The following is a 26092-nucleotide window of genomic DNA, read 5'->3' as shown; positions in this document are numbered from 1 at the left end:
CCTTTGTTTTTACCGACGCAGTATGTTAGTCATAAGTAGCCGCACATTAATTAAGCTGAAAGACACAAACGCTTTATTAACCCTGAATTAACTAACACGTGTTCCCTCGCAAACTTTCCTCAACATATTCTCGTGCATTATCGTGGCTTCATGCAAACGGCCTTCACTTTCACCTCATTTTCACACGTGATGATCACTGTGAAATAACAACTTTGATTGATGTCTCTCCCCCCCCCCCCCCCCCGTCTCGTTTAAACCAACTTAAAACCCAGATAATTATCCCAACAAAAGCCTTCATAGTTTTAACAAATTCCGCCTCATGATACCAGTGTGATCAAGACCAATGTGTCTGTCCTAGCAACGTGAACAAGTTGTCTTTGTTCCGTTAGCGCAATACAATAAGAAACATTTTCAACTTTCTAGTGTGAGTCAGGTCACTTTATATACGTGTATATCGCCTAGAAAAAATCAATGTGAATTTTAATAGGTTCTTCAAGTTGCTTATTTTACGTATCGTGCTTGTGTTTAATTGTAAAAAAAAATGATAGCGTTATTTAGCAAATGTTTGCATTTATCCACGTGTTCGTGTCAATATTTTTGGTCATTTTTGCACAAGATTTTTTTGGTTTGGTTTTGTAAAGTATGCCAAGAATAGGTCAAGAGGTCATCTTCACCAGTCCTGTTGATGCCACCAATCCTGGGCCATCATTTCCTTCCTTCTGCTCGATCCCTCAGCTGTTGACAGTTGATCCTTGACCTCCAAGTACTGCACGTACAGCGTCCCACGATTTGGCTTTCGGGTCTTCCGTTTTTGTTGCAAAACTCTGACAATACAAATACAAATAGCCAATGAGGGTTATGTAATTGGCAACGTTAAATCAATCTAAAACACTTTTAAAAAATCTGCTACGTCTGAATTAACCTTTGGTCGATTCGTCAGTCTCTGAGTCTTCTCCAGATTCAGATCATGTTTCTGAGCAGGGTGTTTAGCGACCGATGAAACGGACCCACTTCTCAGTCACGGCAGTCAATGTGAAGAAGTATTTGACTGCATCTGTAGAGACAGATGCCCGTAGTACATAACATGTATCTCCCCCGATAGCCTTAACAGACGTTTGCTATTTGGTCTCTCTAGTGGCGATGTTTACACACCACACCAGGTATTAATTTCAGGCTGAGTCGGCCTAGGGGAGGCTCAGGACTGGCTCTGATATTCGTGCGGTCAAATATGCCCCCCACCTCCACTCTGTTTCAACAAAAGTAAAACTAAGAAAAACTGAAACGCAGATATAAATTGAACGATGACATTTTAAGTGCCTGAATAATCTCTATGGCAATTTGAGAGTGTAGCCTGATTTTAAAAATTTCTTGGGCAACACATTAAACCGGGGAGTTAAAGGTTGTTATACTCACTGGCATGCACCTTTTGTTAAGTCCGAATAAGGCCCATGACAACCTAATATATTCAAGCATTGTCTTAAATGCACTCCTTTCTCTACTTAAGTACATTATTCTACGCGAGACTGTTAATGTATGTCTTTGTAATTGTCAGTTAACCATTTTGACGACGGCTTTGCCCAGCGTGCCACAGAAATGAAGCTGTCATGTTTATACCAAGTCACCCTTTGTTCGATAATACCGCGGACAATAAATGTCACCTACGAGGCGAGTGTGATCGCCAGCATCGTCTGTAGACGTCGGGAATTACGAAGCGCAGGCGATGCACAAACTCCCGAGTGTTGCGACAAGGCACGGCGCAATCCCCGCGTACGACGTGGCGGAGCTGCTCGCGGAGATTTGTTTTACTCAAAGGGTTAAGTGTGGCAGGACATTGCGGCCATGCATTAAATATGAGTCGTAATTATCAGATGTCGGTAAAAAGTACAATTAAATTTTGGTTTTTAGCGCAATGAAAGTATGGACTTTTAATTGCTGCTGTGGATGGCGGGAATTTTTTTCTTTCTCATATATAGATAACAAAAAAACGAGGGAATGTGGGGTGGGTTTTTTAAATCAACGAACAATGGACTGCTTCAGACCCGCAGGGAGTAGGTGGATTAATTCGGGGAAGCCCTATTATCTTAACTGTTTAGTTTTGATGGGTGAAATGTGCATTAATTAAAACATAAATGACTAAACAGATGAACACTCTCAGCCTCACTTGATATTCTGGTGATGTTGAATACCACCCTAAATATAAGATGTTGTAGATCCACCTGCATTATTAAAATGGTGCAAATTGCACGTTAATTTGAAATGTTCGGAAAATTGGGTTTTTTGGGAGATTGCTAGAGAGAGACTGTGTATGGCCCACGTCCAATGTTCAATTAGATAAGTATGGAAATAAATTAAAATAAATTAATGGCAATTCCCATATGCGAAAATGAATACGTACATATATAGCAAACACAACTTGGGGGTACGTTTGTATTTAATAAAATGTGTACGTCTTTGTTTGTTTGTTTACACTATTATAGGTATGGAAAGTGGTGGTGCAGTGGTGAGCGGACTGTGCTATGGCCACAGCAATCCGATTGAGAGTCCCAGCCATGGCTAACATCAGTGGCGGGGGAACTCTAGGTCGACTTAGCCTCAAATAAATACCCGGTGTGGTGCGTAAACATCGCCACTTGAGGAGTGATGTAGGGAAGCCGTGCTCGTCACATCGCCGTCACGTGCTGTGCCGGCCTTAATAATAGGTGCTTGCTAACAGAACGTGTCCTCCAACAGTCTGTTCAAAGCTATTGCAGGGGCACGGGGGCTACCGATGTCCTTGTATATCGATTTTTCGCCTGGACTACATACAGCACTTTCCTGAAGAAGTCGATCCGGTTAAACTAACGCCATTCGCATTTTGGCACATACGTGCACACAACTCTGCACGTGACACCCTTCCGTTATATTCTTGGTTCTTTCGGTAAAGTCACGTAGAAGGAAAATAATAAAATAATAAAAATATTAAACAATAAAAATTCTCACGACGTTTCGACTGCAACACAAGCAATCATCATCAGGTGTGAAATCCACAGCAAGAAAATTTGAAACGTCGTGAGAATTTTTTAAAAATATTTTTATTATTGTATTATTTCCCTTCTACGTGACTTTACCGAAAGAACCAAGAATATGAATCCCTGCAGTCACGAAAGCTTTAAATAAAAAAACCCTTCCGTTACTTACGCAGGATTGTTTGAAAGTGTGGCATTACAGCAACAAACAAGAGACGCATCGCGAAACGCAAATTGATTTGTAAACGTGCTGTTTTTGAACAGCATCGGGGAGCGAAATCTTGTGAACTCTGTGCTGTTCATGTATAAAGCATTTCATTAGCAGTCCGTTACTTTGCACATGTTTACAATAAAGTGTTTATACGAGGCGCTGCCAAGTGTAACGCACGCGTAACAGGTTTGCCCAGAGGAATTGGCTGTTGTTCATTGTGTTACGTGCACACCCCACCTTTGTGAAGCAGAGAGAGAGAGAGAAACACCACTAAAGGAATACAAATGTGCACGCCGACACATAAGTGCTTGACAAATGCGCCAACCCTTGCTCCGTGACGTTCATTCTCCAGATACATGCGCTTGGTGTGGGATGTTGATGGAGGGATTAAAATATACGTGTGTACGGTTAGAAATGTATATTTAATTTCTTCTGTTTGGAGAAATGCCACATTTACAGGACAACTTGCTACAGCTTCAAAATAATCATTAAGCGTCATCGTGGAGGACGTCAATTACCAACCAAATAATGCCCCGTTCACCACCGTATTTGTCTGTCCACGTGAACAGTGCAAGTATTTGTCAACACAACCCTTGGCTGTTACGGCCTTCTGGTTTAACACAATCATATTCTTGGGTTTTTTCGGTAAAGTCACGTAGGTAAAAAATTAAAAATTAATAAAAGTAAAATAAAAATGTAATAAAAATCACGATACAGCTATCGTGCTGTGATGGTCCCACCTGAAGACGGAAGCTTGTGTTGCCTCCGAAACGTCGTGATTTTTATTTTATTTTCATTTTACTTTAATTAATTTAATTTTTTTACCTACGTGACTTTACCGAAAAAACCTAAGAATATGAATCCTTGCAGTCACGAAAGCTTCAAATCTAGAATTAACACAATCACTCTCTGGACCTGTTGTGACATTGACTGTCTCAGCAGCAGCCAGGCTTACTTCAACAAATGCTGGCGATGTGTACAGATTTGTCTCGTGGATTTTATAGTTTTGCGTCAGACTCGGATCCATTTCTTAAAGAAAGAGTCCGATAATCATTGGGCAGTCCACCAGCATTAGTTCGAGCAGACATTGACTGTGGAAACCGGTCCAGTTATGCTTGCATTGAACCGATCAATACTGGTGGTAATAATATGCACTCCCAGAAGGCCGTGGATGCTTTACTTAGTTTCGACAGAAGGTGAATGTCTGCTAAGGCAACGCTTAATTGTACCAATTTCGATAAACGTTTTACATGGAACGACTATGAAACTCTGCAACAACATCGTTACGACTTTAAAAGGCGTTGCCGTTTTGTTGTTATTGTAATGGTGTTCTTGCTGTTCCGCGAGGTGTTTTGTATCTGAGAATGCCAGAAAAATGAGCACAAAACAAGCGATTATATGAATCCTATAAAGTTTTGTGGGTGCTGATAAAAGATTTGTCGACTTTTATGGCGCGTTGAGTTTTCATTGTCTTGCATGTGGCAACGCGCTTATAAATGCACATTATGAAGCGTTCATACGCTTGGTTATTAACGCCCGAGACGGTGATATGTCAAGGTTCCACTTCTTTCTGTCTGCATTTTCGTGCCCTTGTTTTTACGTTGGTTTTTTATGGGTGCGCATGTCTACAATGTGTACCATGTGATACGTTTGAGTGTTGTACAGGGGCTTTTTTTTTCAGACATCTAAATGAATGGCAGATGTGCCCTGATACAGTAACACCTATGATCTAATAAAGCTGAGTAGAACTGGGGTATTATGTGACTGGGCACACTTTGCAGGTGTCTCTCACCGCACGTATTATTCTCCTCCGAATCAAACATCAGCAATGTTTGCTTTTAATTTAAACGTGTAACTTAAACAGGCCTTCCAAGGTGCCCCCCCCCCCTTGGTGCACCCCCATCACCCACCCCCCCCCCGCGCCCCATGATAGCTACAAAGAGCCCGTAGCATCTCCGTTTGGAGGGAAATCTTTTGCCGGTTCGAGATTCAAAGAAATCTATTTTCCAAGGTCGAGTCAAAGTGTTACGTAGAGAAGGTTGATTATATCGTTGGCCTGATATTAATGGCAGAGGGGCTCGTCTTTAGAGCACACATCAGAGAAGGCTGAATCGTGTGACTTGTCATTGTAGGAAGGTTTTCTCTACATATATAAGGTGGTGACCCACAGACGGTGAAACTCTAAATACTGTATGAAAGAGTTACGCGTCGTGGCGAGAGTACGCGACTGGAAACCGAGAGGTTGCAAGTTCAAATCCTGGTTGGAGGGAGATGACTCAACCCCTTCATCCCTTGCCCAAATGAGTACCACATTCTAGGGAGTTCTTATTGCTTGTTTCTGTGGAGTGACTCATGTTGACCGTTAAGAAAACGGCTAATCGGGGTGATGGTGCAGTGGCCAAGACTAGCCATTATTTTGTATAGTCGTCATTCTTGAAAGTGGAATCCAGTTTCAAGAAAGTGTGGATTGTTGCTCATGTCCTGTTTACTTGGCCTGTGATGGTGATAAACATTCTGCATTGCTATGGCAGGGATGAGTCACGCCACCATGATCACAATCACCATCAATCCACTGCTAGATGAAGGTCTTGCCTGTCGCCAAAAGGAGGATATGTACCCAAGAGGATGTCCTTCATGGAGGTGACACCATGAAAAATCGGCGTGTGTGTGTGCGCGCGCAGTCCACATGACTGATACATTAATACTTATTAATAGGACCATGATAGTTGGCAACAGTTTGGCGAGATCTTTAGCAGTGGATTGAGCAATGCTGGTGATGATCGAGTGACTTTCCCTTGCCATAGGAATGTTGAATTGCCTCCGCTAGCTCAGGGCACCTAAACAGGAAATGAGCAACACTCCGTAACTTTTGAGGTGGAATCTATCTCAACGATGACAATGATACAACATAGTAAGAAATGTGTAAATGCTTGATTCATCTCACCTTGGTTGATTTGTACCTAGAATCGCTGTGTAAACAAACCCGTGTATGTGAAAGCAGGTGTATCCCAGTGTGTTGACAAAACTACAATATTTGCATCGCCAGATGTACCCTACATCTGGTGTACTTCAAAGCGAAAGATATAAAAAATAAAAAACCTATGAGGAATTTTTATTTTAAAAGTGCACAAGATGTATCAGGAAATGGTGCTCAATTCAGCTGAAAATGTCTCTGTTGGGAAAGCAAATACTTCTGTTTGCTGTTTTTGATATTATAAAAGTCTGCTTGGAGTAACCATCTCAAGAGCTTTATTGCGATCATCTTTCAAAAACAGGCCCCGCGTTCTGACCACATTCTAAGTGCAAAAGAATGCACGGTGTGGTTTTTGTTGCAGCGCGCCAGTCCAGCCGGCGTTTTGTGTGGAAAACGCATTAGCCTCTTTAGGGTTGTATTTCAAGTTTCCACAAACACTCCAGCACGCCAGCCACTGAGATATATTAATAAAACAAAAAAAAGGAATTAAAGAGGACGGAGGAAAATAAATGTTTGTTTCTCTCTATATATATATACAGTGCATTTTAAATCAGAACTGCTCCACCCTTCCCCCCGCTCCCTTCCCTCGTTGATCCTTAGAGCCCTGTTGGGGTGTCAAGTGTTGTTAGTGAGCGCCTATTAAGGCCCGCATGGTGCAAAGTGGATAGTTTGGTTGACACTGCACCTGGCCTGCTTTGTTTCCCTCCTGCTCGTATTGAGACTGCAGGCAGAAGAGTCGGATTGTTTTGTGAGAAACTGATTACGCTACCTATTATCCGTTTAATTACTCAACCAATCGGATATCACAAAATAATGTTGCGGGGGGCGGGGTCTCACATTTCTGTGCCACTGGACGGGAGGTGACGGACGGGGCGTGGCAACGTTACCCGCTCATCGCCAGCAGCGCCACGCTGGGCGTGGCTTTGTCGGGGGGTTTCCTGCCTTCAGCAGGCAGGAAGTTGTGGCGGCCGCCTCCTTTTTTAAATGCACTCGACTAATCACCGACAACAACAGAAAGTATCTGATTACAATTGTCCGTCGACGAATCGGCGGAATCGAACATAACCTGGAGAGAAAGGCAAGGAGATGGTTCACGGGACTGGCCACAGGTATCCCGTGTGATGCCCAATCTCGGATAGGCGCTCACTAAACTCTGCAGACCGCAGTGCGGCTGGGGTCACAAGTTGGGAGCTTTTTGCCCGTCCGCGCATATGCGTGCTGACGCTGCGTGCGTCGCTTGCCGTGACCTCTCTGAACAAACCCGTGAACGACAATCGCCACTCCCGAGCGATATTCGTAAACTCGCCGCAATAGTCTGGGAGGGGGAGAGCGTCTTGCGGGGAGGGGGGGGATCAGAAAACTGTCGTTGGCCGTACACACGTGCGGCACGCCGCCGCGCTTTGTTTTATTTGGTGGCTGATGTAATTTCCTCCATCACAGACAGCTAAATCCTTTCCTGTCTGAATGTGGGGAAAGTATACGAACAATCTGGTAACTCGAGTCTTCTCAGCTGCGGGCCGAAATGCGTTTTGTTGAAAGTTGTGTCCGGAAGTTGTAAATACGTAAAAAAAAAGAGAGAGAATGGGGGAAAAAGGTTCATTAATAGCAGGGCAGTTAGAGGGACTGTTTCAGATTTATTGCATGAAATGTAATCCTAATTCGAGGCAGAATCAATCAGTAACTGCTTATGATTCTTGCTGATAATAACTTAGAAAATTACGGCTTACATACCACCTGGCCTCCATAAGGATGCCTATTGTCATTGAGGCCGGGCCCTGCCGTGGGGGGCCCAACAAGTACGCGCTTTGTGTTCCACCGGCCCGCGAACCACCGCCCCCGACCGCCGTCGCGCCGCTACGAGCGAGCGCTTGCAGGGGACGACGGAGGCACCGGGCGGGCGAGGAGTTGGCGTAAAATGAGGACGCGTCTTTTTTTCTCCCCCGCTAATTGTGGATCCGTCTTCCTCGAGCGCAAGCCGTGCTCAGACACGTCATCTCACGGCCGTTACCTCGCCTGCGTGCGCGGCGGGGCGAAGGACGGGTCACCTGTAACGCTGCTCGGAACAAATTCCGGATTATTTTTTAAGGCGAAAGAATGTTGGCTTCCGCCACGCTCGCTCGCTCTCGTTTAAAAAAAAGAAATGTTGTTCTGCCTCAATTTCCACTTTGTTTTCAACTATTCAAAAAATTATTGAAACGTTCACGAGTATCCCGTTTTTGCACGTGCCTCTGTTATTCCCAGCCAAAGGCATTTCTGTTGTTTGTTTGTCAGTTTATTCTTGACGTCTTCGCGTTTTTTAGGTTGCGTGAGACAAAAGTTCTCTTTTCCCAGCACCGAGGGCCAAATTGAGGAACGGTAACATGACAGGCGTTGCCATCATTACCGAGGCATTCAGACGGGGGCCCGCTGTGGATGTTTATCCAGAAACACCGAGGATTCTCCATAGGCTGCCTCGGTTTGTCCCTCTACATCTCGGATGCTGTCTGATTCACATCTCTCACATTGTTTGTGTAAATGTTTCTATTGCCACTCGACGCGAGCCCATTACAATACGCCGATCGCTAAACGGAAGGGGTACAGAAACTCCGCAAAGGCAACCCGATCTCAGCGCGACAGGACCCTAGGAAGGGGTGAGAAAATTGGACATCTCTCACATTCTTGATTTTCCGTACTCGGTTTAGCACGGGGCGACTCTCATCACCATCGGATCGGGTCCTGAGCCATCGGTGGAAATTCCACATTCCTATGGAATAATCGCGATCGATCTCCCGCGCAGCAGTTACCCCTCCTCGATGAACGATAGTCAGAGTCGATCGTTTGGCATTGGAACTCGCCACCTTCCCACTGTAGGTGGGGGTCGAGTGCTTTCCTTTGGTGCTAACTGGTCGGATATATATTGACAGAATATATGCACACACGGTTATATGTGTACACGCTTGTATCATGATCATTGTCCCTCCATCCTGAGTCTCCACCATCCAGCGACGCGTCTTGCCAAAGCCTATGTACCGTGTTTTTTGACGTTCGATACGATGTCTAGAATCTCTGTACATTCTATTCCCCGCGTGTTTTTCCATCTGTGTCGAAGCGTGCAACTCTCTCCGCGCTTATCCGCGCACTTTTCAACTTGGGTTTCCGTTTTCTCAATAGCAGTGACCTTAGTCAGCCCGTTATCCGTACGTAACAGCAGGTGACGTGCGCTGATTGAAAACATTCTTGTCTTTATTTTTTTACACACACGTGGTACTTTGCCTGTATGCGAGCGCGCGAAGCAACTTCCAAGTTTTTTTTTTAAGAAGGCCCATAAATTCCCCCTGCACAGTTCTGCTTTACCATCAGCCGCTACGCGAGCCGGCGTTGCGCCCGCGCCTTGCTTACTCCGCACAAAAACGATCCTCTCGCACAGCCGTGGCGGTGGCGGCGGCGGCTTACACAACATCCACAAGTGCTCGCGCCGGGGACCTCCTGGTGCTCGGAGCCATAAAAGAGCCACCTGTTGCATGAAGTAATTCCTCCCTGGACAACCGCTGGGCTTTGTTAGAGTTTCCACGAGAGAAAGGGGGGGGGGGGTGGAAGCTTCGTGCCCTCGCATCTATGCACACGAGGGCTTGTTTATTTGCGGTCTCCATGGATATGCAGTTAGGGTCCCGGCTTTCTCTCGCCTTTTCTCTCGCGCGCCCCTTTCCGTAACTTCCATCTATTTATTTATTTTCGGCATATTTATTCACGCAGAATGCGTGCGTGTTTTGTGGCCGCTGCCCCTGGTAACCAAACTTATTATTTCTTTTTTAATCTACTGACACAGACCGCAGATGGAGGCTTTTTTGTTGCACGAGCCGGACACTTTTCTACGGATGTGACATCATCGTCATCATCGTCATTGTGGTGCCGTCAATGTAGATTTCGGTACATGCCAGTACATATCACGGTGCAGGGGTATGATTTCATTTCATTGTTCTTGCACAACATTTTCGTTCGTGTAATTTAAAGCATTCTCAAATGTCTTGATGCAACATGAGTTGCACGTGGAAGCCCTTTAACGTTTCACTCTGTTTCTTGAGCGGGTGGAGCGGTGGCACGGTGGTTAGCGCGCTGCGTTATCAACGCGACGACCCGAGTTCGATTCTCGGCCACAGCTCACATCAGCGGCAAATGAGATCGACTTCCTCCGTCTATCTTCATCAAACCACAATGACCAAGCGAAACCAAGCATGGTCGAACAGATGGCATGGGGAAGTCTAAATTCATTGGGAGATTTAGGATGGCTGAAATTTGAATCGCTGGATTGGTACAAAAGTGACAAAGCGTGCTGCTTGTGACAGTAGCTCTCCAACCCACCGTAGAGCTAAAGCAATAATAACGGGCGCTTAGTTAAACGCTTGACCACGTGCTTGCAATTTAATTTGGTTGGCTGTGTTGAGTGGTAGAGGGTGTCACGACACAATTTTTTTGGCCAGATCACAGCGTGACCTAAGCCAGTAACCAACGGTAAATCAGAGCATGCAAGGGATTAAACTCCCCGTCGAGGGCCGACTCGGTCTACCGAATCGCCAAGCTCGACACATTCGGAAAAAACCTTGTGGTCAAATCAGCAGCGCTTGTGCAATGCTCGAGACCCTGTCATGGAAACGTGGAATTCTCAACACGCCGGCTCAGGATCATCGTCAAGGGAGATGAGCGCGTCCCAGCGCTCGTTAAAGCGTGGGGGCGGACACGGCGCGGCCTTTTCTACAAGAAGAAAGGGAAGAAGTAATATTTGCCCGCTATCACAGTCTGAATTACATAACCGATGGGTTAGACTTGCGCGTGCTTGCTCTTCACAAACAAAATGGAAAGGCGTGAGCCGAGAGAGAACTCCGCTTCCCGCGAGTAACGGACAGGCCTGCCGCCCCCCGTGGCAGCCTTTCCACAGCGAGGGCTCGGAGCGCTAATCTCCCATCGGCTGTTTGTTTTGGCGAGAGACGCGCCTACGCTGCAACGGGTGACGCGCCTCTCGGGGTCACCGACGTTTTGTTTCTTTATTTTCTTTTCATTACACGCGTGGTGGGAACTTCTTGGCGGAGCGTGAGGTCACCGTCGCTTAAATTGCGCTTCACAAACAGAAACGTCTCCATCTGCTTCTCGGAATGTTTGCGGTCGAGGTGGTGGCGGTGGTGGCGGTGGTGGCAGCGGACAGCAGTGGTGGTGGCGGTTTTGGTGGTGGTGGTAATGGATTTCATGCTGATGGGTGGTTATGGTAACGGCACTTGTTGTGCATGTGGTGGTGAATGCATTGGTGGTGGTGGGATAGTTGTGGCATTGGCTGGGGGTGTTGCAGGCAGTGGTGGTTGTTGTGATCGTGGCTGTGATGGCATAGGTGATGGTGAGAGTTATGTTTGGGATTGTCAATGTAATGACACATTGCTAATTGGGAATTTTTAGAGTGATGTATTCAATTAACGAGGGATGGGATTCATATTCTATGGTTTTTTTCGGTAAAGTCACGTAGATAGAATTAATAATAACAATAAAATAATGCAAATAAAGTGAATACAAAATAATAAAAAAAATCACAACGTTTCGATCGCAACACAAGCGGTCATCATTCCGCCAAAACAAAACCCCTGTTCCTGATGTTTCGATCAAAACGTGATATTTTAATTATTTGTAGTACGCGCTGTGCTAATCATTGCTACACAGTGAGACGTATGGTCTCATTAATTGCCTGTATGAACTCACAGGCAAGCTTACGAAGTTTTAAACCGGGTTGCACTGCGGCGCGATATGTTCTCTACTTAGTAGCTCCTGCTTCCTGAGAACACGCAAAGACAAAGATCCCTGTATAGTCTTAACAAACGGCGTGGTGCAAGTGCTGTTAGCGAGATAATCGTCACTGGTTGTTGACCGTGAGCGGAAATCGAACTCGGGTCACCAGGTATAGAGCGCAGTGCGCTCGCCACTACACCACCGCTCCCCAAAGACAAAGCTCTCCTTATAGCCTTACCAGACTTTTGAGGCAAGCGCTGTTGGCGCGCACGTATAAAGGCCGGCACAGCACACACACACACAAAAGGCAAATATCCTCCGTATAGCCTTGAAATACTGTAGGGGCAAGTGCTGTTAGCGAGTAGCACCTATAAAGGCCGGCACAGCACACGCGGGGGTGGGTGGCCAACACCACGCCCGGCCGCTTTTGTTTCCCTCGCGGCGATGTTTGCACATCGCACCAGGTACTCATTTGAGGCCGAGTCGACCTAGGGGAGGCCCAGGACCGGTTCAGATAATAGTCACCGGTGTTGGCCATGAGCGGGAATCGAACTAGAGTGGCCGGGTTCGTAGCGCAGAGCGCTACCCGCTACACTACTGCTCCCCATACACACACACACGCACTCACATACGTGCACACACACGCACTCACATACGTGCACACACACGCACTCACATACGTGCACACACACGCACTCACATACGTGCACACACACGCACTCACATACGTGCACACACACGCACTCACATACGTGCACACACACGCACTCACATACGTGCACACACACGCACTCACATACGTGCACACACACGCACTCACATACGTGCACACACACGCACTCACATACGTGCACACACACGCACTCACATACGTGCACACACACGCACTCACATACGTGCACACACACGCACTCACATACGTGCACACACACATGCGCAGGGTGATCCTCCGCTGAACGGTCGGCAGCAAACATTTGAAACGTCTGTAAAAGTTAAAGTTGATCATACGCAGAATATATTTGCGAAAGATTGAAATTAATGTTCCTGCTTGCTAAGTTAAATGAAGGCAGCCGTTATAGCATGGGGGCACGCTTTAATTAGCAGAGCACTTGCTATTTGTAATGAGTCCATGCAAGACGCATTAATGATAGCATTGTTAGCAGAGCCAGCAAAAACTGTCGGGCAGGTTTTTTTTACATTCACAGACAGCTATAGACCTCTTAAATGGACTCTCACACACACACACGTCTGTATGTTGTAAATATTGTGCTGTATACAGCACTGCTAAATATTTACTGGTATACGTACTCCACACGTGCAAATGCCTCTACCATTACAATTGATAACACGTCTGTATAATGTAGTTGCGTTTTGTGTGTGTCAAGCAAAAACGAACCCATGCGCAAATGAGTGTCAGCCATTCTTGCAAATTCCACGTTCCCGTGGTAGGGGCCAGTCTGCCCAGAGACAGAAAATGGCTCAGCAGCAGCCTCAGAAGGTGATTTCTGTGTGTCCATTTTAGTGACCTTATCAAAGACCCAACAGAGAAGCTCCCTGGGTTTGATCTTCCACGAAGCTCATGGTCCACCCTAAACCGCATCCGCACAAGCCATGATGCACAAATAGAAAATTAACATCTCTCCAGCAGTGTGCTACTGTGGTCATCCAGAACATTGTAGTCGTTGCTCTGCATCTACATCAGCAGCCGTACGGAGGAAATAAGAAGTGACCGTAGACCAGGGGTGGGCAACGTCCGGCCCGAGGGCCGTATAAGGCCCGCAAAATCATTTGGTGTGGCCCTGCCAAGGCAACCGCAGGCGGGACTCGAAATTCAATAATTCTAGGAGCAAACCTGGAAATGCAGTTGCGAGTAGCAACATCATCAACACCAGCTAACATCACACGCCTCGCCAAAGAGAAGCAGTTCCAGCCATCGCATTAGGGGTGAGTTAATTAAATGTTTGACCAAATATAACGGGCTAATTTTTAAGTTGATCATTTTGTAAGGCCCGCGAATGATATTATTAATATCCAAATGGCCCTTGGCAGAAAAAAGGTTCCCCACCCCTGCCGTAGAGGAATGATTAGAGTGACAATCACGACCGTAGTGTCGTGATCATTGTAACGATGATGGGGCCTGAGACTCCGTTCAAATCCCCAGTCAGGGATTTGAACTCACAGCCTCATCACAGTTGTAGGAATCCCACTGCTCTGTTATCCGAGCTATATTCTGAACATCCATATCAAACAAAAAAACAAAGGCAAAGATCCCCCGTATAGCCTTAAAGACTGTTGGGGCAAGTGCTGTTAGCGAGCAATTACATCAATCGCATAGGTACTCACACATGCGTAATAAACACACACACACACGGCAAATAAATAAACACTCGTACACATGTGACATTTTGACCATTACCATACCTGGTCTCTTACAAACTAATACAAGGTACTAATTTAAGGCTGAGCCAACCTAGGGGTTGACCCAGACCAGATAGAAACAACTATATGTCTGGTCGAATGTATGCACATCAGCACTGGTGAAACAAAGGTGGCCAGGCCAGGTGCTGTCCATGCCACCAGCTTTATGTGCCACAGCAGCCTTATTAGCTATGTAGTAACTTAATAAACAGCTGTCAAAAATATATATATACGTGTTATACATACATACGATGCTGGTCCTTGCCATGGGAATATGGAATTTACATCCAAGACTCAGGGCTGTTAACAGATATGACTTTAACTAGTGCCCATGTGAGCAGTGAGATACTTTGAATTTGGAGGTGGTGCGTCTTATCATCTGTTACGTCTCCTTCATTGGCACCATGTCCACTTTCACCTTTGCACGCGTGGGCAGATTAAAAATTGTTAAATTATTATCGCCACCGAGCTGCAGAGTGAACAACTTTACTGCCACCGCACAGCCACTTCCACCGTGACCGTATCCTCCGAATTAATCCGACTGACATTGTGCTGTAAATTATGCTATTTATTAGTAGCGATAATAACAAAAATAGAACTGTGGCTTCACGCGGTGCGGTGCGCGCGTTGAATCGTGGTGCAATTTCGTTTTGGTCTAACCGCATTGCGCGAGAGAACGCTGCTACCTTCCACAGGCATGTGGAATACCGAGTAATAATTGGGGCCTATCACGTGACTTAACAACTAATGCACTCAAGCAAGATTAATGCCCTCCCCTTCAGCCGGCTTGGTCCCGGCAAGCACTAATTGTGGGTGGGCCATTACAAGAATTCAGGAAATGGTCAGTACTTTAGGGCTTTTCTTCTCTTTTTCCAGCATTGTATTTCATCGGCCCATCTGCTTGCCGGAGAGTTTTCCGTTGGCACAAAAGGCAGTCGCCGCTGCGCATTTGCGAGCAAAAAAAAACTCTTGGATGTGATTCCACGCAGATGGGCCGAGCGCCTTTTTACGATGCTCTCTCACAGACATTGCGCACACACACACAGGTGAAACGCCAGCCACTCGCTGCTGATGCCGGGTGGCACGTTATGAATTTCGGAGGAGTATGATGACCAGTTTTTTCTTCTTCTGAATTTGCATCGCACAGAGGGATATTCACGTACACCAATGCGATACGTATATATACTACATATATATAGCATGTAATGAATGTGTTCAACCGCCCACATCGCAAAGAAAAAAAAAATGCTCTTCGTCTGCCCTCCCATGGGCCATCTGTATCGTCCACTTCCTGCCCCTGTTCAGGCCCAGACTCAAGATCGTACCCTTGTCCCCTGTCTCTTTCCCTACGAGAGAAATTATAAACGTAGTTTAGAGATACACCCCCCCCCCCCTCAATGCATATCCCGCTCCTGGTTTACAGCATCGTGAAATGCAGTATTAGATGCTTTACAAATCCCACATTGTTTTGTTCGCGTGCAAACTTATGCTCCTTATGGAAGTCACACGGTAATATGAACAGTACCATTGCCATGTATTTATCACGGAAAACCCTCACGGGGGTTTTAAGGCAAATTAGCAGGAGGAGGCAGAGGGTCTTGTTTTGAGACATTTTGGCAACTCCTTTGCAATGAGTATTTTGTATTTGGGAGAAAACCCCTAGTACCTGGAGAACACTCGAAAATCCGAGGGGATGAGATTGACAGGCCTGCACAGATGAGTTCATTTACCCATGTTTTGTACTGCCATCTCCTGGCCACGTCGGGGCCCCCAGTGTGTTGTTGGTGTTTAGTGACTTACGTCAAAGTTCTCCATCGCAAGGCCCGCGGGCCACTGGCGGCCCCTGACGTGCGGCCACCAACAAGACACAAAGAGTGAGAACCCTCCTCATCATCATCATCATGCTGCTGTCAAACCCCACAACGGTTTCAAATGTGTGTGGGGCCCTCATGCCGATGTCTTATCGGCGGAAGTGGCTCCCCTCTGAATATTGGTGAAAAACACTGGCCTGCTTGCTTCACCAACCCCCTTCCTTCCAAGGCGGCCGATGACAAGCAAGGTCCACCACGCCCTGTGATCGGCTGACTCGTGACACAATCTGCTGTGGTTGGAAACAGACTCTTGTGGAAGGTTCCGGCACAATCGTCAGCAACAAAAACGTTCGGGGAAATAAAACAAAATAAACGATTGTGTGAAAATGTGCGCATTTAAACAACTGTAGGGGGAAAAAAAATCACCACTGTAAGCCGTTTTAAGCCAATGACGAGAGTAGAAAATATTTTCATTCTCCACTTGGCTTGCATTATAGCTTTAAGCTTGCGGATGAAGTATCAGTGCATTTATTTATTTATTCCACTTTTACAGTCAGTTTGGGACATCCGGATAACCGCCATAACATTTATGTTGGCAGGACGAAGGTCATGATCGTGAATGCAACGGAGATGTTGCGGCTGGCTGGCAGTGATGAGAGAGCCGAGGCTTTTACGCGGTGTCTTCTATTACGAGACGTATCGAAAAAGCGTGTACTTTGCTGTTCCTCCTGGATACTTGCTTTTATAGCCGGCTTACGCACGCAAGGTGTGTCCATGCCTGCGTGCGTTTGTCCATCTTGTGTCTGCGCTTGTGTTGGACCGCGTGCGTGAGTGCTGGCATCCGTGCGTGTGTTTGCATGTGTGCATGTGCATGCTAACAGCACTTGCACAAACAGTCTGTTAAGGCTATAAGGGGGGTCTTTGTCTTTGTGCTTGCAAAGTGAGTTCAGTTTGATTGCCGGTCACAGCTCGCATCGGTGGTGATCGTCTGAACCGATTCTGGGTGTCCTCAAAGTGAACTCGGCCTCAAATGAGTACCTGGTGTGGTGTGTTATAAAACATCAGCACTTGGCAGACAAATGCATCCTAGCGTGGAGCTGCCCACCCACCCCCTCGTGTGCCGTGCCAGCCTTCATAGATGTTCTCTAACAGCACTTGCCCTAACAGCCTGTTAAATGCTATTCGGGGAATAGTTGTCTTCTTGTAGTACCGTGCTTATTATTCATGAATAGATGCACATTGATTGACTTAGTCCTAACTGAGCAGCTGTGTATGGCACTGGCCATGCCACCCACTAATGCGCCGTGCCAACCTGAATATTGTAGCTGGGGAACACCTCCAGAATATGAGGGGAGAACACTCACAGGTCCACACAGATGGGTTCAAGAGCCCACGTTTATGTTGATATCTGGCTATCTCACAATGCAGTCGGTCCGACTCACTGAACCAATCCAGAAATTTGGAGAGAAAAAAAAACGGTGTTCATATAAACATCAGGTTTGAGCATCTGATTGCAAATCAAAAGGACGCAGTGTGTCCCGAGTGATCACGTGTTCACGACCGACCGCAGTGGGACTTGAGCGGTTGACCGCCATGCACCCTGGTTGAGGGCTGCCCGCTGTGTTGCAGCATCACGAGTCGACGATGACTCTTAGTGCCGTATTCGGTTACCCAAATTAGGAAGCCAACGGAGCTCATGCCCTTTATAAATCTATATTGAAAACTCTCTAGGTGGACTTCTCCACAAATCTGGCTGTCGCCTGATGAAGCTTGTTGTAGTTAATGGTGAAACGTCGCTCTCAGATTGTAAATGTTGTGGAGTTGCTTTCCAACACACCGGTGTGTTGTACTAGTAAAGAATTGGCCACGTTCTGTTTACGTGACAAACTTTACGAATTGGTTGTGTTGAGGGTGGCGGGTTTAACAACACATTTATATTTACGCGATCTAACCCAAAACAAACCTGTATTATGAACGATATTGGTCGCAAAAGCCTCTTACGTGTTAGACTAAGTTCTTCAGAACTGCTTTTTGTATTTAGTTTGTTGTCCTTTCTCCCACACCCCCGATTAGCACGGTTGGCTCCGTAACGGGGCGAAAGGAGTTCAACTTGCTTACGTACGTACATACCCGCATCGCAACGGCACGAGGAGCAGCAGAGTTCGTACGCTGGGTCCATAGTGGGGAATGTGGCTCAAATAAGAGTTGCTTTTTTCAAAGAAAAACGGTGTTGTGTTTCAATGGGACGGATACAAATTATAGCGTCAACAGATGTAACTGTTTTCGTGTTTCTGCGTGTGGGATGGAGTGAATGTGAATGCCATTGTAGTCGTGTAAGTCGATTGATATCTCCTATTCCAATCGGAAACACAGGCATATGGCTCAGCTCACAGAAGCGGGTGCATGCTTGTAAAGCAGCACTTTAGGAGGCAAGGGTTGATGGATCACCTAGAGATGTCTGTGCAAGCTCCCAAGCCTTCCCGGGCTGCGGGATGGCCGACAGGTGGCAGTACAGCAAGTAGGTTTGCGAGCCCGTCTCCACGCCACCTTTGAGTGCTGTCCCTCGATACGTATGGGTTCTCCCGGCGTACTCGCGTTTCTTTGCGCACGCAAATCACGCTGAGTAGGGGTGGGGGGGGGTAGGAATTGGCCGCATTAATTTGGTGCAGGTTGCTCTTGGAAGTGTCTTGCGAGGTTTTTGCTAGGCAGCAAGGCTCTCCTGGACAAACGAATCGCAGCTGTATTGTGGCGTTTATGCGTCACGCGGTTTGAGCAGCAGTTTGCAGGCATTGCTTCGTTTCTGGCAGCCTGATTGTGATTTCTTGCATGTGTAAAACATCAGTGGCGTGCGATATCTGAACCGGTCCTGGTCCTCCCCTAGATTAACTCAGCCTTAAATTAGTACCTAGTGCGGTGTGTAAACATCGCCACTCGGGAGACAAAGGCGGCCGGGCGTGGTTCTAGCTCCATCAACCCCTTGCGTGCCGTGGCAGCCTTAACATGCATCTTCTAACAGCATGTTTACCATCACACTATGGACATACGATTGATTTTGTCTGCTGTGTATGTGTGTATATATTCTTGGGATGTTGCTGTGCTGTAATGGTGAACACACTGGATGGACTTCCAATCCAGAGATCACCAGTTCGATCTGAAGGAACAGCCAAGTATTTAAATCCCTTGAAATCCATCCGTTCGACATCATCACTGGGCACGCCACAGTTAGTCGACCGGCAGATCACGTGTGCAATGAGGCGTGAGTACACCCACCTCTTCCCAAACCTCTGGCCAGCATTGAAGACTACCTCAGAATACAGTCGAGAGGAGCTCTCAAGAACTCTCTCTGAGCAATTGCAGGGCAGCACCTCTACTTTTATACGTATTGTGGCTGTCAAAATCCTCGCTCATATTTGCAAAGACGGTACCGTTCGGATGTGGGGAGGACCTGTGGCCGATTTCCCCAGTGTGGTCGCATGCTAATTAATACTTAAGAGCCAGCAGTGCTGCAGCGATCATATTTCTTCGGGACTGCAAAGCGAGGAGCCCGCTGTCAAAGTCACATGTCGCGAATTCACATCGGCGTCGGGTTCTCGTCGAATGAATGAGTCGAGTGGGGCAGGGTTGACTTTGCCCAGTGTCAATGCCGTTCGTGGTGTCCTGCGTGGTGGCTGCTGGATAGGGCCGGTAAACCTCTGCGGGCTGCCTAACTGCATGTTTTTTTGGTTTGGCCATGTTTGTTTGTTGTAGTACGGAGTTAGAATGATGGCTTTAATCTAAGTTCTCTTGTGGTTGTTGTTGTTGTTGTTTGACTTGTATCCCACTGGGATTTTTGCACAGCGTTGGAGTACAGTGCTTTTTTTCTGGAAGACTTTGCAGTTTTTTCCTGGATTTTTCTGTAAGCGCATAGTCACTATAATATGTTTAATAGTTCATCTTTTTGTTTTTTGTTTGTTGCGGTTGCACCCGATTCAAGAGCCGAATGGCTCACAGGGCTATACCAAATAAATGAAACTGAAAACTGAATGTTGTGTTTAGCCTGTTGTACTTTCCTCGGACCTCCGATGAGCATCGTAGTCTACGTATGGTGCATGAAGAGGCAGCTAGGATAACGCCTAGTTGTGCCATTTGGGGGAGAAAGAAAAAAATCCAACCGCCAGCACAAGTAGCTGTAATAAATAACCGTGTAGAATTATTATCAACACGAGATTCTTAAAGCGGGAAGCAATCTGATGGTTTAGAACAAGCTACCGTGCCTTCCGCGATGACGCTGGCATTTGCACGGAGAAGAACGCGAGCAAACGAAATTTCGCCGTGTTATTTTACTTCTAATTTTGAGAAGCCAGAGGGCTTGATTTCATGCTTTGTTGGAGCCCGAGGGCCCACCGTGCTACAGCAGCGCCCGAGCCAAACTGACGCATTTGCGCTTCTTGAGATTCACTGGAAACGGACGAGACTCGGGATAGTGCCAAAGCAAGGCGCCCCTCATCAACGAGAATTATCAAGTGCTGCCAGACAAATGTCAAAATCCGGTCTGCACAGCTGCACCTGTGTTTTTTCTACATATTCCACTTTTGCGTAGCAGCTCACGATACCCGGGCCGCTCACACGCCGTGGAAGTTCGAGCCAAAATATTCCCAAACTCACGCTGGGGAATGGGCACGGAGGGGGTGGGAAGGGGGGATGGGGAAGTGGGCCTTGCCTCACTCCTGGCTCCGATCTCACGTGGAGCGAGCCTAGGGAGTGAGAGGGCGCGACCATCTCCTCCTCCCAGCTCAGCGACTTGGACGACGCCTGCGCGGCCGCGGAATGATGCGGACAGACGCGGCGGCGTCTTCATGTACAGCGCGTGGGTTCGATCCCGGACCCTGACGACGACGTCGCCCGGTGTCGTTGTTGTTGTTGTCGTTGTATATTTGGGGTCCGAGTGTTCTCACTCTTTCTCCCCCGTGGTGGTCACGTGCATTTGTTCTCTGGGTTTCTCCAGTTTTGCCCCCCCCCCGTCCACGTTTTAGAAAAACACGAATTTGGATTATCTGTCTATTACTATAAATTCCCACATATAATGGTATAAGCCACTCCCTCCCACCTCCGATTAGTACGGTTGGCTACGTACGGCACGAAAGAAGTTCAATATACGAGCTATCGTCGCGTTGCGGTCAGCTCGCCTCTTAAAAAAATGAAAGCGCTAACAGCTCACTCAGTGCGGGGCTCTTCTTACCTGATACAAAAAAAAAATACAAACACACATTGTATTGTCGCTGAGAAAGACACAGGCCAGCGCGCGCGTGGTGACTGCGCGCAACGTAAGACGCAATCGCGCACCACATCACCCTCCCCTCCCCTCCTCGACACCGCTTCCACCTCGCCTCTGCCGAGAGAGAGAGAGGAGAGCGTAACACACAAAAAAAGACTCCTAAGCACTCTGACATTCCGCCGGCTGGCAAGCATATATCGCCTGAAGGTTCACAGCGGGTGAGGGGAGCGTGAGTGGCGGTGAGTTATTACAGCCATTTGGCTTTCAGGCCGCTCAGCCCTAAGATCGCAGCTTCGCAGCGCCCCGGCAGTGACGGTTGTCGCGTAGCGATAAGGGCTATCGATCACTGTAAGTGAATTGTTTGTTATTCGGGATTACCATTGTAATCTGGCGCGGTGTCTGACTTGACACGGAGATGTTGCCACGTGAGACGCACGGAGCCCGGCGCCCGGCTGGGGCGTTTGGCTTGCTCTGGCTTGGGATTGGAAGAGCGAGCGGAACGGCCCGCGTTCAGTGATCCTTCTCGCCGTTGCCTTGTACCAGTGTTCGATTCTCGTGGGAGCTTCAAGTGGCATTCATTTAGAGACTGTTTGTCCCTCTTGCTTGTTGACTATTTTCTGAACACTTTTGTTTGTTTCTCATTTCGGTGGAAGAGCGAGTAATGTTTTTTTGTTGTTGCAAAAAATATATTGGGACAGTTTAATGTTGGTGTTTTGTGTGTGTGTCTAAATATAAATGTTGCTATGTGCGGCACGGCTATTGCGGTGGTCTGAGTGCGCTGGTCACGGATCGGAAGGGTGCGAGTTCAAATTCCAGCCGGGGGCATTGATCTAGAAGTTCATCTGAAAGTCGATCAAATATGTACTACTTTGTAGGATGTTATTGTTTGCTGCCCTATGAAAAAACTTGCCCCTGCCAAACGAATGTGATTGCTCTCTCGCTGAGTTTGTTAAACGACTGTTTTATCGTTGACCAACGTTTGACGTCTTGTGGAGTTCATAATGGCCAACGCCTAACGCCACCGCCCATCGCCATCGCTTCTTTCCTTCTGCCAGATCCCTCAGCTATTGCGCGGGCGGCAGTCAGCCTCCAAGGTAGTGTGTGCTCATGCGATTGGCCATTCCCTGTACGTGCAGTTACTTTGTACTCATCAAGGAGTTTGGCATTATGTCAATACAGCTCCTTTGAGGTTTATACATCTTAACAATGTGGTGTTTTTCTTCCAAACGCTAAGTTTCACTCCTTGACAAATCCCCATAAATATTTTGGCCGAAATTAATAGGTGCAAGAAACTCAACGTGCTTCTGCTGAAAACGTTGTTCTCCGTTTGGCTAATATTGATATTAGCCAAGAATTATAATTTTACATTGAGGTGGTTGAGGCAGATAATTGCGTCAGGAGTATCGGAGTGGCGAATCGTCGCTGTGATGATGATGATGTCTCCTCCTCCTTATTTGTGAATCGGGGATTGATTCGTTCTTGATAAATCCCATGGTCTGTTTTGGGTGGCCAGTCTCTGCACGGTGCACACACTGCCGAAGAGTTTTTATTTTCCATTTGTGCATCCAGTATCTTGCATCTACTGCCGTGGTTTGTGTGCGGATGTGGTTTAGTGAGGGGCTTTGTGGCCCATGAGCTTCGCGGAAGAGCGAACCAAAGGGGATCGTCTGCGTGGGTTGACGCGAGTTGGCCATCTCAAGTGCGCGACAGTCCGATAGTCGCAGCCCAGGCACTGAACAAAGACAACCATCACAAAAATACATTAATTTGGTAAAAATGCCAGTGTTATTAAGAGTTCAAATTCAATTTCGACTTTTATTTGACCAACACCACCCGACTACCCGTGCCATGCACCCCGCGTGCCCCCCTCACCCCACACTGCCCCCCCATGTCCCGACGTCACTCAAGGGTGGAGGGAGCCTATCAGAAGATGCGGTGGGCGATCCTTGGCCTCGCCAGCCAATCAGAATGCTTCGACCAGATAATGAATGACAGGCACGTGGCCTACGTGATTTACAACCCTTGATCAAATCCACTTGCAGTGGATTGACACGGACTATGTACGTTTTTTTTAAAGCTATACAGCTACGTATTATTCCTTAACAATGTTCTTTGTCAAGATCGAACGGGCCTCACACTCACGAATGGATTGGCAGGTCTCATGCCTGTTTGTTGACATTTATTTCTACGCATTGTTACACTTTCTCACACCCTCGTCTTTCGTTTCCCCCACGTGTGCGTGTGCACTTAATTTGTCCAGTCAACTTCCATCATGTCCTTCCCGAAAAAAAAAAACGAAAACAACATTCAATCATCGCAGCATGTCTCTCTCACTTGTTTTTGTATTTTCCTCTCCGAAGGAGACGACGAGACGCGCGAAGGTTGATTGCCATTTTGACAGCCTCATCCTCAATCCCGTACTCTTGCAGACTTTTCGCCAGCCCTCTCGTACAACCTCTGCTCTCGCCTCCCGTGCCTCTCTCTCCTCGCACTCCCCACCCCCCCAAGCAATTGTTTTTACTCGAGGGGGGTCTGTTTTAATTTATCGAATCTGAATGCCAGGGGGGGGGGGAGTGGGGGGTCAGGAATCGGGAGTAATGGAGACAGCGAAGGTAAACACATTCCAGCACACAGGTGCTGTTTTTCTGCCCGCCCCCCCCCCCCCCGCGACACTGAGCAAACATTTCTGCCCGGTTGAAAAGTCGGCTTGTCATATCCTTATTGTAAACACCTGCAGAGGAGCGCTCGCAGGAAGAAGCTTGTCCAGCCCCCCCTCCACCCCCCTTGTAATTATGAGCCTCTAGGCGGCACGGTACGGCTAACACGAGTGGGTGGCGTTGGTTCGCGGTGCCTTGTAATAATAGGCTCGATTAATCGAGGAGGTTGCACGGTAGCGAAGCTTCGCGGTTGGGACCAGGGGCGCGCAGCCACGTGCTGGAAGTCGTTGTTGGGGAACTCGTCACCAGCAGCGGGCGAATGATTCCCGGTGATGACTGGTTACGTTGTAGATGCCGCTGCCTCGTTATTGGCCAATGCAGGTGGTCTCTGCGAGTGAGAGCGAGTGGATGGAGTCGCCTTGGCTCACTGATCTCTACACGGGGGGGGGGGGCTGCAGAAATTATCGGAATGGTTTCCGGTGGTTATTTGTGAGTGGAGTTGAAATTTTATATTTGCATTTAACGAGCAACCCACACGTCCTTTGGCCGTGACTGTCCGTCCATCCCTCGCGGCCAGCCAGCAAAACTTTTAATCTTATATAGAGCCCCATCTCTTTCCACCTTTCACTTGCGTTCTCTGCACTGTGTATCACAATTTATTTCGATTTCTTCCGTGTATCTCTTCCCGGCCCCTCCTCTCCCTATATATTCATCTCCTCCCTCCACTGCCCTCCGCCCTATCTCCCTGCTCCTCTCTCTCACCTCTTCTCACCCTCGCTCCCCTTATCCCCACCTCTCCCTTCCTCATCTCAATCTCTCTTGGCTCTCCCTAATCATCCCTCCCTCTGCTTGTCACTTTACCTCGCTCTCCTCTTTCCGTTGTGCCCTCTTTGTCCCCGCCATTGCATTGCCCCGTCACTCTCACCACGTGCCCGTCTCCGTCTCTTATGCCTCCTCGATCTCCCGCCTTCACCTCCCTCCTCCATAACCCTCCCTCACCTCCCTCCTTTGATTCCACGCGCTATGGTAGTTCCGTGTGGGTATGATGATAGCGAGAGTGCGTGGTGAATATTGAGTAATCCCGCACATCTGCGCGGGATGCACGGCCAGAGTGGAGTGTGGGAGGGTGGGTGGGTTGGCGTGACGTCGGCACGAAGCCGGCAGCCCGACTCGACACCGCGGGTGATGTCATCGCGCAGATGCGAGCGGTGAAGTCACCACCGCACAACCCGCATTCGGAGCGCGGCACCCAGTCGGACAGGAATCCACCCAGGCCAGCCAGCCAGACAACGTGTTCGCATGTAGTGCGAGCTGCTGGGGTGTTGCTGTCCTCAGTAGTGAGTCTACTGCGTGCTACTTTGTATGTAATGGGTCTGTCATCCAGCGTAATTGTTGTTCGTGTCACATTGTCGATGGGAGAAAATATACCGACTTAGAAAAAAAATCACAATTCTTGTACAAGCGTGGGTGTCTCTTAGCCACATCTCAACGTGTTGGTGGTGTCTGGGCACCCACGATCCCCTTAGTCAGGACTTGCTGTCGCCAGTGTGGTTGCTGTCTGCTCGGTACTCACTCGCTGGGTGTGTGTGGCCAGCACCTCCGAGACCCTGAACTCGGGTGGCACGGCGTGAGGGTTATCCCACGATCACAGGCGTGTCAAGGTGGCGAGATGTTAACGACCTCGCCTGGTCTACATGAGGTCGTGGGTTCGATCCCGACCCTGACGCCTGCTGCTGTATATTTGGAGTTTGCAAGTTCTCCACCGTGGGTGCGTGGATTTTTCTCCGGTTCCTCCGGGTTTTCCCTCCACATTTAGAATCAACATCACGCGTTCAGACTATTTGGCTGCCATACATTTCCACAGGATGATGATGATCCATTTCGTCAAGCTATCATTTGTGGCCAGGCCGTTTCTGAACACGAGCTAAACAGCTCGGTGGGGCCTTACCTGGTGAAGTAAAATAAATAACAGCCGCTGCGTTAGAGTCCCTTTGTGCAGTGTTATTTGACGGTGTCG

At 47.7% G+C, this 26092-nt stretch overlaps 1 protein-coding gene across 11 annotated transcripts in view; it reads left to right on the top strand.

Moving 5' to 3' along the window:
* LOC133342575 (forkhead box protein P1-like) overlaps positions 1-26092 on the top strand; it is a 397236-nt gene that overhangs the window by 206511 nt on the left and 164633 nt on the right. The window contains exon 1 of one of the 11 annotated variants that reach the window (XM_061551777.1): positions 21478-21657. The exons of the other annotated variants lie outside the window; for them this stretch is intronic. The gene's annotated coding sequence lies outside the window, so the exon portion shown is untranslated. Of the gene's footprint in view, positions 1-21477; positions 21658-26092 lie in introns of those variants that run through there. 11 annotated transcript variants of the gene reach the window in all.

The sequence above is a fragment of the Lethenteron reissneri genome, chromosome 15, assembly GCF_015708825.2.
Source record: "Lethenteron reissneri isolate LAM-NWPU_2019-01 chromosome 15, ASM1570882v1, whole genome shotgun sequence".
Taxonomy (NCBI): Eukaryota; Metazoa; Chordata; class Hyperoartia; order Petromyzontiformes; family Petromyzontidae; genus Lethenteron; species Lethenteron reissneri.
Note: the sequence above shows the minus strand (reverse complement) of the source record. Positions and strands in the feature narration are given on the sequence as shown.